Below are 15,585 nucleotides of genomic sequence, written 5' to 3' on the forward strand. Positions count from 1 at the left end.
TACATATAAAATTCAAATGATCCTTCAAGAATGGCCAGAAATGCCACTTTGCCTAGTAGGCTTTGCCATATCTTTGTAGACACACTCTTCCCTCAATGCCAAAGATGTACACAGGCCTCCTCTCACTTTCCAGAAGGTGGACTCCTTGAAAAGCAGTCTCTTGTCCTCTAATACAGTTCCAGTACTAACAAGCATGCTCCTTAGTATCATGGATAAAGCGAAGCATATGTCTGTTTAGTTTGCATAAATAGATCATTAATGATCATGTTAAAAGACTCAGGGCAAGTGACCCCAAGCCCTGAGAATAATAAACACAGTAACCAAGTGTTAAATATTAGCCCCAGACTTTTAGAAGAAAACTCAGGTAATACCAAATTCCATCTCACAGAGATAATACGAATGTGTTTCCTTCACGTCTTTATAATTTTCCCATCTTTTTCTTCTAAGCACGTAAACGGTAACAGAGTTGGAGAGCATTCCTGTCATGGCCCAACAGTAAGGAACCCAACTAGTATCCATTGAGGATGCGGGTTCAATCTCTGGCCTTGGTCAGTGGGTTCTGGACGCAACATAGCTGTGAGCTGTGGTGTAGGTTGCAGACGTGGCTCAGATCCCGTGCTGCTATTACTGTAGCTGTGGTGCAGTCCTGCAGCTACAGCTCTGATTTGATCCTAGCCTAGGAACTTCCATATGCTGAGGGTGCAGCCCTAAAAAGACAATAAATAAATAAATAAACTTTAACAGAGTTGGAACTATTCTGTAAATCACTTTGCATTTTGATTTTTCCTTAAGAAACTTTCTCCAACTTTATAGTACAATCATTTCCCCCATGCTATTCCATATTCACCCAAAATATTTTTTTCATGACTACAAAATATTCCAACATATGTTTAGACCTCAACTGGTGTGTTCACTGCCCATTTGGTTGTTTCTGTTCGTGCTGGGATGAACTGCTTTGTACGTAAATAACTCTCCTCTTCAAAACTAGAAGTTCTATCTATGTTATCATTGGAGAAATGCTGATTGATGATAAGCATACAGGAAAGATATTTTAAAAACAGAAATGACTGGAGTTCCCATTGTGGCCCAGCAGAAATGAACCTGACTAGTATCCATGAGGATTCGGGTTGGATCCTTGACCTCAATCAGTAGATTAAAGATCTGGTATTGCCATGAGCTGTGGTGTACATCACAGACATGGCTCAGATCTGGCGTTGCTGTGGCTGTGGCTGTGGCTGGCAGCTGTAGCTCCAATTTGACCCCTAGCCTGGGAAATTCCATATGCCGCACCTGTGGCCCAAAAACAAAAAACAAAAAACAAAAAACAAAAAACCCGCAAAAAACACAAAAAACAAAACAAAAAAACAAATTACTGAGACGATTTTGCCTAACATATTCTCAAAGATTTATAAAGTCGGTCATGATTAATATGTGTCACCATGATGGGACATAAACTGGAGCAATTTGGGGAGGGCAGTTTGCCAATATGTATCAAATTGTCAGCGTGCCTTCCTGTGACTTCCCAGAAATCCCATCTTCCGACATTAGCCAAGATGATCCTTGTAGAATTTTTCCAAACTCTACAGGGTGTTCTTTGTAATGTTGTGTTAACACAGGACTTTGGGAAAACAGCCTAAATGCCTTTCAATATGGCCTGATGAAATCAGCAATATTCATGCATACAAGGAAATATTTAGCAGCTGCAGAGAAAATGATGGTGATCTAATATGCACAAGATATTAGTGAGTGAAGACCTTTTTGAAAATAGGTTTTGGAATTCACATGGAACACGATCCCATTTATGTAGAAGGCTTTGTGTAAAGCTAACTATGTGTATAAATCTGTCAACTTGCCTGAAAGGATGGAAACAATAGCTATAACTAGTCTATTCAATTTCCGGTGTATTTTTTTTTTTACAGGAGTTTTATTTATTCTGTTCTATCCCTGATGTTTTCTTCTTTTTCTTTTGTTTACTGATGATTTTAAAACTTTCTTCTTTGTATTTCTGAATTTTTTTTACGATAAACAGGTATCATTTTTACCAGAGCCAGAGAGCTATTTTCCAAAGAAAATTAAAGAATTTTCCGCCCATTATTCTGAAGTCTACCTGTCCATCAAAGTGCTGATATAATCTTTCATCCTTCAACATTCTAGAAACCAAGCAGCAAGCATAGCAACCAACCCAACAACCATGACGTGAATCAGCCTCATTCAGCTGGGGCCACACGTGTTGAGCGCTTTCATCACGGCTTTCTAGGCATCTACCGTGCGGGAGCAAACAGGGCCACTTGGATTTGAAGCCTGGCTTCAGTACCTTCTAGCTGTGTATCCTTGAGCCGGTTCCTCAGCCTCTCTGTACCTCGCCATGCCTCCATTCTTGGTCTTTAATTGGAAATCATAACACCACATGCATCAGTAGGTTGGCTGCAAGGATTAAATGAGATCATTGGAACAGTATCTGGTCAGCTCTGTATATGCTCTACTAGTGCTGGTTACTTCTGTGATGAGTCAGGCACAGCGCTGGTTGTTGGGGGTCAAGGAGGACACAGCTTCCTTTCTGGGCCCTGCCCTTATTGCACATTAGTTGAAAGATAGATGTTACTACGAGCCGTGAGTGCAATGAGTTTCAGGAACAGGGAAGTTCAAGGATTACACACATGAATTAACATATTATGTATGTTTCTCTGCACCATCTCAGAGCAAGCCTGTGGCACATATCAGCTATTTCCTGGATGCATTGTCAGTGTGTGTAAAGCTCAGCCACATCCCTTGGCCACATGAGTGTCTTTGTGAGTGGAAGACTCTATTAGTAGGTAGAAGACAATTGATGAGTCCATGTCAGTTTCAATATGCTTCACATCAGAAAGGGACCTATGTGACTACTTCATCTGAACTTCCTCCTGGAAGAAAGAATTGCAGAGACAACACAATTGCTTGTTTAAGTCACACAACTCAAAGAGCTTTAAGGGGCAGCTTTTTTTTCTTTCTTTCTTTCTTTTCATGGCTGCACCTGCGGCATATGGAAATTCCTGGGCTAGGGGTCGATTCGCAGCTGCAGCTGAAGCCTAGGCCACAGCCATGGCAACATCAGATCTGAGACACACCTGCAATCTATGGCACAGCTTACGGTAATGCCGGATCCTTAACCCACTGAGTGAGGCTAAGGATCGAACCCTCATCCTCATGGATACTATGTCAGGTTCCTAACACGCTGAACCACAGTGGGAACTCCTAAGAGGTAACTTTTAGACAAAGGGTGTAATTGCATCTTTTAATATAAGGCAGCTCTGAGAGCAGATCCCAGTGTAAGCATGGCCCTCACAGCAGTGATTCTTCATGTCTTGGTATTGTGCTTCCTTTGACAAACTGGTATAGCTGCACACATGTGCATAAATATCATTTGTATACAATTGATATACAATATCTAGGGCTTAATGACCCTGAGAGTCCACCTGTAAGTGTCTTGATTGTCCATTAACATGATAATCATTATAACCCCTAACACTTACTGAGAATGTACTTTATGAAAGACAGCTGTATTAAGCACTTTTCACATACCTACCCCCCAGCACACCCACTTTATAGACGAGAAAGCTGGGGTGCAAAGAAGCTGAGAGATTTACACGAAGTCAAAGAGCTATGCAGTGTAGATGTAGAATTTTAACCCACACATTCCAACTGCCAATTCTACTTCCTTAATCGGTACCATGAGGCTATGTTGGGGGCATTTTTTGTGCTGGGGACTTCTAAGGAGGGGACCCTAACCCAAAGTGGGTCAGTCAAAGATGGCTTTCTGGAAGAAGTGACGTGATGGTCAGACTTTAAGGTGGAGTAGGAACTCACCCAGTGTGGAAAATATTCCCGAAAAAGCAGTACTAGCACAAATAACAGTATCAGGGCAAAAGAGAACTCAGGCACTGGGAGGAACTGGCAGAAGGTTGGTGTTGCTGAGCTCAGAGGCAGAGGAAGGGGTTTGAAAAATGAGGCTGAGGAGGAAGGTACAGGCCACAAGAAGGCCCTGGGGACTTTTTAAGAAGTTTGGACTTAATCCTGAAAACAATTTAAGACCACAGTTGACCAATATGCCCTACATCCCTGAAATCCCCAAGTTAGTAGATCTGCAAGGTTAACTATGAGAAGCAAGGCAGGGCTACAGTCACTCAGAATAGGCTCCCCCTCCCGCCAGCAGAGCCTGGAGATTTTATGCACACCTGTACATGGCATTACCCGAGCCAAAGGTTTTCCCTTTCCCAGCTCCATAAACCTCTTCTTTCTCAGGACCCAGGCAACACTGTAGCATGAGTGGGCAAAGTATGCACATTGGAGTTAGTCTGTCCTGTGTACAAAGCCCAGGGGCAGCCCTCTCTGTGATTGCTCTTGCCTTCCAGCTGCAAAACTGGAAATAATTGTATCTCAAATTGTCAGGATTAGGAGAGTTCATTAGCATAAGCTCTGTAATGTGCCTGGCTTGTCTGCGAGAAAGCAACTGATCTCACTCACCACTGAAAAGAGGAGAGGAAAATATGCAAACAATCCTGTATCAGTCAGGAGGTACTAGATTATGCTTCAATAACAAACAATCCCCAAATCTCAGCAGCCTAAAATAGCAAAGATTTCTTTCTTGCTCAGGTGCTAATGTGCATTGTGGGTCAATAGTAGTACTTAGGGTCCCAGGCTGTTGGAAGCACCATCCCAATACATGCTTCCAAAATTGATGAGGCAGGAAAAGGGGTGACGACATAAGAATAACACTCTGACTTTTAAAGTTTTCACCCGGAAGGCACATGTACACATCACTTATGCCCATGTTTCATTAGCTAACGCCATTCCTGTGACTATATCTTAACGTCAAAGGCGCTTGAAAGCTTAATCTCACATGAAGCCAGAAAGGGAACGGGAATGTTTCTGAATAATCATACTGGCTACCACAAATGCAGCTTCTGCTCTACCAGGAGTGTTATTCCACAGGACAGTTTATTTAATTGACAGGCTCTGGAGGAGGTGCTGATCTTTCAAAGTTCATTATTTGCAAGTAGTCTGGTTCTGTTAAAATCTGAGAATGTTGATGTCAAGAGAACAGGAAGATTGTTTCTTGCGGGTCCAGACTCTCTGGCGTGAGGGGTAAATGAAATGGCAAATGAAAACTGCTCCAGAACACTTTCTAACACCCAGCCCACTGGTCTCTCAAGGCTTAGCCAAAACTCCACTTCCTTGGGGATACTTTGATGGCCACCAGCACCCCTAGGATGGGTCAAGTTCCCCTATTATCAGCTCCCATTGCACATTTCCTTTCCTTCAGCTCATGTGCCCTAATTTTTAATTATATATTCATTAGACTATTTGCTTAATGTCTTTCATCCCAACAAGACTATATGATCTGAGGTGGTGTAGACCTATTTGTCTGGCTCACTTCTGTAAACCCCATCACCTAGCACAGAGTGGCTACTCAAGAAATGCTTGTTGGATTGGATGGATAGATATCTTAGTGCAGAATCTGCCTCCGCCCCATATGATACAACTGTTTTTATTATTTTCCACCTGAAAGTCTCCATCTCCTAACTAGGTTATTTCTCCAGGCGGTGCTTCTAGAAAAAAAAATGATCCAGTCCCTTCTCCCCAGTGGCTTATTGGTGCATCAGAGTCCTCTCCCGAAATGTAAACTCTACAAGGAAAGCATCACTGCTATTTCTCCAGCACCTAGAAAAGTGCCTGGTACTTACTAGGCATTTCATACAAGTTTGTTGATTGAATGAATGAAGGGATCAATAAGTGGGTGGAAACTATACCATAATCCCAGAGAAGAACCTGGAAAGGAATTAGAACCCCTTCCCCTTTCTTTTGTGTCTTCTCTTTTCAGACCTCACACAGGCAAGCCAATGAGGATTACTGTTGGGATCCAAAGCCAGGAATCAATCTGATACTTTTATTCCCCTCCTGTGGAATTCTAAAAATGAAGAGATACAGTCACTGTCCATTGGGAGGTTCTTCTCTAGGTGGGTAGTCTGGCCAGGAAACAGAAATACTCTAGGTGTTTCAATCTGAAGGAACCGAATGCAAAGAATCAGTTCCAGAGGGGACAGGAGAGCTGAGGAGCTGCATGGGACAGAAAGGAGACCACGGACCAAGCAGCATCAGGAAGAATCCTCTGTCCTTCCCAGGGCTGGAGGGACAGGGAGAAGATGGTGTTACCAGAGCCCAGAGACAAGCCCTCTGACAGGATCTAGAGCCACAGTGGAGCCGAGCAGGAGAGGTGGCTCCACTTTGGGAGGGGTTACCCAGCAGAATCTGGGCTCATGGATGAGACACAACTACTGCCAGGAACACCGCCTGTAGCAGACAGAGGGACAGAAGAACCCTGGGCTCTCCCCTCCTTTTGTTTCCCATCTTCGGCCAGTGCCTCCTATTGGCCAAACCCACCAAGAAGGGAGAGGGCAGGGGAATCTGGGAAAGGTAGTTCCTGTGGTACGAAGTAGACAAAGCAGAGCAGGGATGGGTATGAGCACAAACAAGCACAGAGCCAGCTCAGGAAGACTATTTCAAGACGCATATCTATCATGGCATGTCTCTTAGGAGTACTGCAAACTTTCAGAGGAGGAAGCTCCGATTCTGTCCCCCGCTTCATCGCCACTGTTCTTACTCTGATAAAATTGTTCATCACTTCCTGTTGGGACTCTTCCCAAAAGTCTCTCTCTCACTGCATCTTCCCCAGTGACAGCCTCATTTTCCCATCCAGGCCACTCTGCTGCCTGGGTCCCATGGCCATTAAAAAAAAGTGATTCCGGTCTCTGTCCAATCTTTTTTTTTCTTCTTTCTTTCTTTTTAGGGCCACACCCATGGCATATGGAGGTTCCCAGGCTAGGGGTTGAATTAGAGCTGCAGCTACCAACCTACACCACAGCCACAGCAATGTCAGATCTGAGCCACTGCTGGGACCTACACCATAGCCAGATCCTTAACCCACTGAGAGAGGCCAAGGATCAAACCTGCATCCTCATGGATACTAGTCGGGTTCTTAGCTGGCTGAGCCACAATGGGAACTCCTCTCTGTCCAATCTTATTAGTTGACATTTGCTCTCGTTACCAGTGCCCACACCCCCTACAAACTAATTATAGTTTCTTAAATACACTGTCTTGACTTATGCTGTACCCTTTATAGTGAATGTTCTTCCTCTCCCACCCCAAGGAACTCCTATGGATCCTTCAAAGCCCATCTCAAATGATACCACTTTGGTAAGAACTGCTACATTCCTCTTATCCTCCTGCCCTGTAGAATTAGGCTCTCCCTTTGCTTCTTTAAAGCATTGGGCATGTACCTTCATTACAGCACCTATCAATAATTATTAGTTATAATCAACATCACTGTCAGCAGCTGCAGCTGTCTCCTGCTCGTTTCTTGGTGCAATGGAGTGTTGGTTGAGTGGGGACTTGAGTGAAATAAACCAGACAGAGAAAGACAAATACCATATATCATCTCTATGTGGAATCTGAAAAATACAACAAACTCAAGAATAAAATAAAATAGAAGTAGAGTCAGATATAGAGAACAAACAAGTGGTTACCAACGGGGGGGGGGGGGGAGGGTAATATAGGAGTAGGGGAAAAAGGGTTATTATGGGATTATATGAAATTGTGTGCATGAAAATTCTGAACATTGTAAAGCACTATAGAATTTAAAGAATCAAGGGCGTTCCCTTCGTGGCTCAGAAGTTAACGAGCCCAACTAGGATCCATGAGGATGTGGGTTCAATCCCTGGCCTCACTCAGTGGGTTGGGGATCCGGCGTTGCCCTGAGCTGTGGTGTAGGTCACACTCTGTTTGGATCCCGCGATGCTGTGGCTGTGGTGTAGGTAGCTGTAACTCCATTCAACCCCCTAGCCTGGGAACTTCCATACGCCACAGGTGAGGCCCTAAAAAGCAAAAAAAAAAAAAAAAAGAAGAAGAAGAATTTAAAGAATCTTTCATTCAATAATAGTAATAAAAAAAGAATGTGGACTTGAGGTCATAAAGACCTATGTTAGAGTACAAGTGGCTAGCAGTGTGATTTTAGTAAGTTTCTAATCACTAAATTTCTGCCTATTAATTTTTTGAGGGGAAACCCATAAATGCCTCATAACTGGATAGGATTTTAGCGACATGACACAGTGCACACAACACAGTGCCTGGTACACAGAAAATCTCCAATAAATACCAGTCACTTCCATCTAGGCCTAATCTTTTAATAAAAAAAAAATAGGTCATATTGTATATGCCAATTTGTAAACTACTTTTTTTCCTTAAAATATATCATTTTTTCCTGTCCTTAGATGTTTTCTTTTTCCAACTTTTTACTTTGAAAAATTTCATACAGACAGAAAGGTTGATAGATAAAATAAACATCCCATCTATCCTTCACCCAGATTCACCATGGTTAACATTTACTTTCTCTCTGTGTGAGATATTTATGGATATATACAATGTGTGTGTGCGTGTGTGTGTGTGTGTGTGTGTGTGTGTGTGTGTGATGTTCTTTTTTTCCTGAACCATTTGAAAGTCAGCTGGCACTTCAGCATGTATCCTACCCTACATTTTCCCACAAAGAGCTGTAGGCCCATTATCACAACCAAGAAATAGCATTAATATAATAACACTATCTATGTCATATTTCACTTGGTCCCCAAATGTCCTTTGTAGTGGTTCTTTACGGCATTTGATGACTATGTAGAATTCTACTAAATGCATGTCCAGTAACTTGCTCGATGAATCTATTGTTGGACATTTAGGTTCTTTCCAGTCTTGCATAATTATACACAGCTCTGAAAAAAAACTTTACAGCTTTTTCTTTATATATTTGAATTCTAATTTCCTCGGGGAAAATTCCTACAATGGAATTTGGCCCTAAGCACTGCAGCGTTCTTCGAGCCTAATGCACGATGCTAAATTGCCCTTCGGGAAGATTGTACCAATTTACACCCCCCAGCACTGCACAAGCGTGTCCATCTCCACAACTTGGACACCACTTGCTATTATCATTTTTATATCTATCAATTTAACAATAGAGAAATAACAACAACTAACATTTATATACCATTCCCAATGTGCTAAGCACTATTCCAACTGTAGGATATGGACTTACCTCCTCCCCCTTACAATAACCCTGTAACCTTCCTTTACTTTTTTATTCTTTATTTTTTTTTGTCTTTTTAGGGCCACACCCTCAGCTTAGGGAGGTTGCCAGGCTAGGGGTCTAATCAGAGCTGTAGCCACCGGCCTACGACATAGCCACAGCAACGTGAGATCTGAGCCACGTCTGTGACCTACAACACAGCTCACGGCAATGCCGGATCCTTAACCCACTGAGCGAGGCCAGAGATCAAACCTTCTTCCTCATGGATGCTAGTCAGATTCATTCCCACTGAGCCATGACGGGCACTCCTTAACTTCATTTTAGAGATGAAGAAATTGTGGCGGAAAATCAGGCAGCCTGAATCCAGAGACTGGGCCATTGCTTACTTTCTGCTGTGACCTCCTTTTTATTTAATCACCCCAGAAGTTGAATTTTTTTCACTCTTTTTTTTTTGTCTTTTTAGGGCCGCACCTGCGGCACATGGAGGTTCCCAGGCTAGGGGTCTAATCGGAGCTGTAGCTGCCAGCCTACGCCAGAACCACAGCAACACCAGATCTGAGCCAAGTCTGCAACCTACACCACAGCTCACGGCAATGCTAGATCCTTAACCCACCGAGCAAGGCCAAGGATCGAACCCAAAACCTCATGGTTCCTAGTTGGATTCGCTTACCACTGAGCCATGATAGGAACTCCATCATTTGTCTTTTACATCTTTGCTTGTAAGAATCCCCTGTTCATGTCATTTCCTTTTTTGGAGAGGGTAGGAGCACCCTAAGATGTTTGTCTTTTTCCTGATGATTTTTAAGAACTATGTGTAGAACAAAAATGCTCTTTCTCTGTCATGTACACTGCAGGTAGTTCTCCATGTCTTGCCATTTTTCCCTATAAATGTATTTGTATGCGTGTTTAGCATAAGATTTTAATTTTCTCATAGTTCATATTGTCAGTTCTTATATTTAATATTGGTAAGTTGGAAAAGTCTGCTCTCCTTTCTAGAGGAAAAATGTTATCCTATATTTTATCTTATATCTTCACAATATACTTAAATTTTTTTTTTTTTTTTTTTTGGCCACGTCTGCAGCACGTGGAAGTTTCTGGGCCAGGGATCGAATGGGTGCCACAGCAGTGACAATGCCAAATCCTTAACCTGTTATGCCACCAGGGAACTCCACGTTTTATTTGTAAATCTTCAGTCCAGCCCAGTTCTCTGTGCCTTTGCCAGCACTGGCTTATTTCTAAACCAGACCCCAAATGCCTACCAGGGATCGGAATGGGACATCGTTTGCTGAGAGCTTGGTCCTGGGACACCTCCGCCTTCCTTAAATCTGGAATTGTCATATGCAGCCCCAAAGAGCAGTGCACCAAAGACAAAAGAGGATTGTCATTTCAGTCTGTTTCATAAATGAGATAACTTTTTTCCTTCCTGCTTTTCACCTAAAATATGAAACCCTTGACACGTGTTAGACAATTAAGACAAAAGCCCTGCTTTTACTGGCTTCTCTGAAGCAGGCTATTGTGCAGAGAGCTGTCGTAGTTGAGGGGAAAGCACGCCAAGAATTCATTTCAATTTGAAAGACCTTTTCAGGGCTTTATTTGTTCCAGGAGTTCTTTAAACACTTTAAATACAGCCCGATGAAGAGTTTCAGGCACTGTTTCCATACCGATTATGTCTCCTCTCCTTGAGGACAATGCTTTGCTTCAATACACATTACTGTTTTCAGCAAAGCTTTGATTTTAACATCAGCCAATCCCATTCTTCCTCTTCTTTGCTCTTTGTCCAAATATTGTGGCTGAAACCATTACTCACAAAATGATACAATTAGTGAATTTTCAAATATACTTCAGGAGAAATACAGCAGCCCCATCGACCAAGTAACAATTCGGTGTTTGCTGTGCCTTGCAACACAGTAGATAATCAGTCAGTGTTCGCTAAGTAAATTAGTGGAAGTGTGCATGGGGTCCAGGAAAAAAACAAAAAACAACAAAAAAAGAATAGCTATTAAGTCTGTAATGAACAAAATGGGACATACTCTGAAATTTTTGCAGGGGAGCTTAAGCCTTTAAAATTACAACTTTAATTCATTTACTCATTTAGGTAATGGAGAATTTTCCAATGTGTGATCCATAAAACATTAGCCCTATGAATTGCAGAGCCAAAAAAATAGTTTTAAAAGTTAGAGACCCATTCTCCTCCTCTTAAAGATTCATTATACATATTTGCATATTAAAGTTTCCGTCTATTTCTGCAGCATAAAAACACGTTGAAATTAATTTAACCTCTAGAGGGGCAGAAGTCAGGTCTGTTGTGCTTATTAATATGTCCCAAGAGCTTCACATAGTGAATTCTTTATTGCTGATAAAGAATTATCTCTGAAACTTAGTGGCTTAAAACAACACACAGTTATCATCTCACAGCTGTGGGTCCGGAATCCAGGCACAATTTAGATGGGTCCTCAGCTCAGGGTCTCCCAGGCTTCCATCATCTCAAGCCTGATTTGGGGAGAACCCACTTTCTGTTTTTTTTTTTTTTTTTGTCTTTTGTCTTTTGTTGTTGTTGCTATTTCTTGGGCCGCTCCCGAGACATATGGAGGTTCCCAGGCTAGGGGTTGAATCGGAGCTGTAGCCACCGGCCTACGCCAGAGCCACAGCAACACGGGATCCGAGCCGCGTCTGCAACCTACACCACAGCTCACGGCAACGCCGGATCGTTAACCCACTGAGCAAGGCCAGGGACGGAACCCGCAACCTCATGGTTCCTAGTCGGATTCGTTAACCACTGCGCCACGACGGGAACTCCGGGAGAACCCACTTTCAAGATTAGTTATAGCCCTCAAAAGTATGCAGGTCTTCCTTGGTTATTGGCTGGAGGTTTCAGTTCTTTGCACGGGAGCAGCTCACGACATGACAGCTGGCTTCTCTCTGAGCCAGAGATCAAGAAAAAATACCTAAGATGGAAGCTGTAGTCTTTTTATAACCTAACATCAGAATTGACACCCATCATGCCTGTCATATTCTGTTAGATCTGAGTCAATAAATCCAACCTACACTGAGAGGGAGGGGCTCACACAAGAGTGTGATTCTTGGGAGATGGGGTCACTGTCCAGTTTAGGGGCTGCCTACCGCAAAGAATGACAGAAAGAATCCAGCATTTTCCATACTTATTTGGCCTCATTTTTTTTTTTTTAAGTAATAGCTTTCAATTTAGAAAAACACTTCAGGAAATATGCAAAACTAGTATGTATTGAGTGCTAGGTCCTAAGGCATAAGACTATATAAGACAATTCCTTTTAAAATTTATTCTTTTTTAAAAAACAAAAGTTTCAAGAACCTAGCACTGCCCCCCTGAAGAGCTGAGCCCCTTTGAGAATGCTTTATCCCAGAAGATGCAGGCTTAACTGATCAGCAATACACATTCTAATCAAAAAAGGTGGGGAAGGAGTCTGTCGTGACATGGCCTTCCGATTGATTAACAAATGCCCTCCCCCACATTCCTTACACAACAGGAAAAATTTGGACTGAAATCTTCTAAAAATCAGCAATTCTGCCCTTTACCTTTTTTCCAAAGTCCTGGACGTTTTCCCAAGTCCCAGCCTCTACACTCCCAGCTGAGAAAAAAATCAAAAGGCCGACCTGGCAGATGCTATAAGTCACCTCCAATATCCATTTCTCCTTTCTTCCCTACCCTTAGAACCTTGGTCTGATTTGCATCTTAACGGGATCGCCCCCTAGGTGTTGAATCAAGAATAGAAAACAGAGAGCAAAAGTGAAAACCAGAAGCCCCCTTAGGAAACCACTGCAATAATTGAGGCTCGAGACACACGAAATATCTTGTTGGTTTCCAAATCATTAGCATGACTATGACAGTGTTACTCATGATTTAATGCAACCCACCACACCTCATGCATAATGAATGAAACCCTCGTCCCCTCCAAAGGGAAGGACCCTAAGTGCTCTGCAAACTGACTTGCTGAGCAGAACACGAAGAAGTCTTTATCTAATTGAAACAGTGGGGGAGATTTTAAATAGGCAACATGCAATTAGCCAAATTAGAATAAACACAGGACACCAAGGCTCACACCCCCTACAAAAATCACAAACAAAAGCAGCCGAGCCCCAGACTCAGGTGATCAGCAAAGAAGATGTGGGACCAGGGCTTTCTGTGGACTTCAAAATAGAAGGGGTCCATCACAAATATTGAGATTTGGATAACAAGAATGGAAAGCTATTTTCCTCCCTTCTACTGCACACTTTAAGCTGGTTTGGGGTGAGGTAAGGCTCCTGATAAAGAGCAGCCAGATCTGATTGGGTCTGGATGAGATGGACAAGCTCAATGGCCATCTATTGGTACAAGAGGTTTGTTGAGGGGTGGAGTGTGGGGCAGGGGTTGGGGGGGAAGTTGGCAGACACTCTTGTTGCCTCCCCATCCCCATTCCTCCTCTCCTTCCACTAAGAGGAAGTTTCTCTTTGTTCTCCGTGCTCTGAGTGGCCAAGACCCTGTGCAGACCAGGCCCTTCCCTGCTCAGGGGATGAAGCTTGATTGGTCTATGCCAGCTGTGGGTTCTTGTTCTCCTTGGCAAATATGGTGGCCATGAGAATATACCTCTTAGCTCACCTACTTTAGGGTGTGTAATTGGACATCAGCCCGTTTGCTATACTCAAAAATCCATCACTGATTGGGTTATGACTCATGCTTCACAGGGGCTGCTCCCAGCCCAGGACACTGTGTGGCAGGATTACGAAACCTGGCTTGTTCCTGGGAGACACAAGACTCTCCGACAGGTCACTGCCTTGAGTGTTCCCCAAAGGCTCTGCCAAACTTTCTTGAGGCTGCACTGCAGAATGAGATGCTTCCATCCAACCTTCCTTCCTTCTCTCTCCTCTTCCTCAGGGTCAGACCTACATTGCTGTCTGATGGCTCCCTCAGTCTCTTTGGCTCCTTCCCCATTTTCTATCCCAGGCATTTTCCCCCCAAGAAATGTCTAGCTTGTTTAATCCTATCTCAGCATCTGCTTCTTAGAGAACCTGGATGAATACACCAAGTAACAAAGCATGGTCATATGATACAATTTTCACCAGTGAGATACAAAGGGAAGTTTGAGATGGGGATGGGGAACTGCCAGGAAGCTTTTCTTTGTTCTTAGAAGGGAAGAAAAACTTTTTTTCCTGCCTCCAACTTTCTGTCATGCAGGAGGCATGGAAATGGCCATGGGCATTTTTGGGAACCGTTTAATTTGATTCCCAGGGATATTTTTGCAGTTCAAAGTCAGACAGGTATATGGTTAGGTTATTGGGCCACCTAGGGTGGGAATGGCCTCCAGAGCCCTCCTATGACCCACCCCTACCGTGGCACTTCACTATCCTTGTACTCTGACGGTGCAGGGCTAAAGATGACACAGTGCCTGGCACCGAAAGGGAGTGGGTGGCAAGAAGAAACAAGGCTTGAAATGGAGGCAGGCAGAACCCAGTTCTGCCCGGGAAATTCCTTTAAACATCAGACATGTCAGTTTTCAAGTGGAGCACCAGGTTCTCATCCATGCCTAATCAAGCCAGGATTTCTCTCCTTTCAGGAAAATACTTGGTCATGCAGCATATGTGATTATGAATGCATTACACGTTTTCTTATGGGCATTGCACAAAACAGTAAGGCACTTAATGAATGTTAGCTATTTTATTTCATTTTGCCTTCACTGTTCTATAAAAATGAGTGGAAAATAGAAAACTGATAACGTCGATATTAGTACCATGAAACATAGCTCTCAGAAATGGAATACAACTTGAAGAACCAAGAGGGAGAACATGGGGCAGACAAATCAGTGGCTTTGCAGCCTCGTGTTAAGACTTATGGATGTAGGCTGGCCAACTAGTGAAGGGAAAGAACAAGATGAAAGAACACAGACAAGGTATGGGAGCCATAGCCTCAAAGATGATGTGTGAACAGAAATTCCACTGTGCTTTTGCAACTGGGAAGCAGCCTTCCCTCTTTCATCTCTTATAACATTTAACTTACACATTTGCTCATTTGTATAAAAGTTGGGGACTGACTAAAGACACCAAATATCCCCAAGCCTCAGTTTCTTGGTCTGTAAAATGGGGATGATACTAATGTGATTATTGTGAGACTTCTACTAGGAAAGGTGCTTGAAAGCATCCTGTAGCGGGTCGGGCCCCTGGTGGATGTTCAGTACATTTAACTTTCTTCCCTGGAATTCCCACCATAGCTCAGCAGAAACAAATCTGACTGGCATCCATGAGGATGCAGGTTCGATCCCTGGCCTTGTTCTGTGGGCTAGGAATCCGGGGTTGCCATGAGGTGTGGTGTAGGTCACAGATGCGGCTCGTATCCCACGTTGCTGTGGTTGAGGCGTAGGCCAGCAGCTACAGCTCTGATTCAACCTAGCTCTGATTCAACCCCTAGCCTGGGAACCTCCGTATGCCATGGGTACAGCCCTAAAAAGACACACACACACACACAAAAAAAAAAC

The sequence above is a fragment of the Phacochoerus africanus genome, chromosome 7, assembly GCF_016906955.1.
Source record: "Phacochoerus africanus isolate WHEZ1 chromosome 7, ROS_Pafr_v1, whole genome shotgun sequence".
In the NCBI taxonomy this organism is placed as follows: domain Eukaryota; kingdom Metazoa; phylum Chordata; class Mammalia; order Artiodactyla; family Suidae; genus Phacochoerus; species Phacochoerus africanus.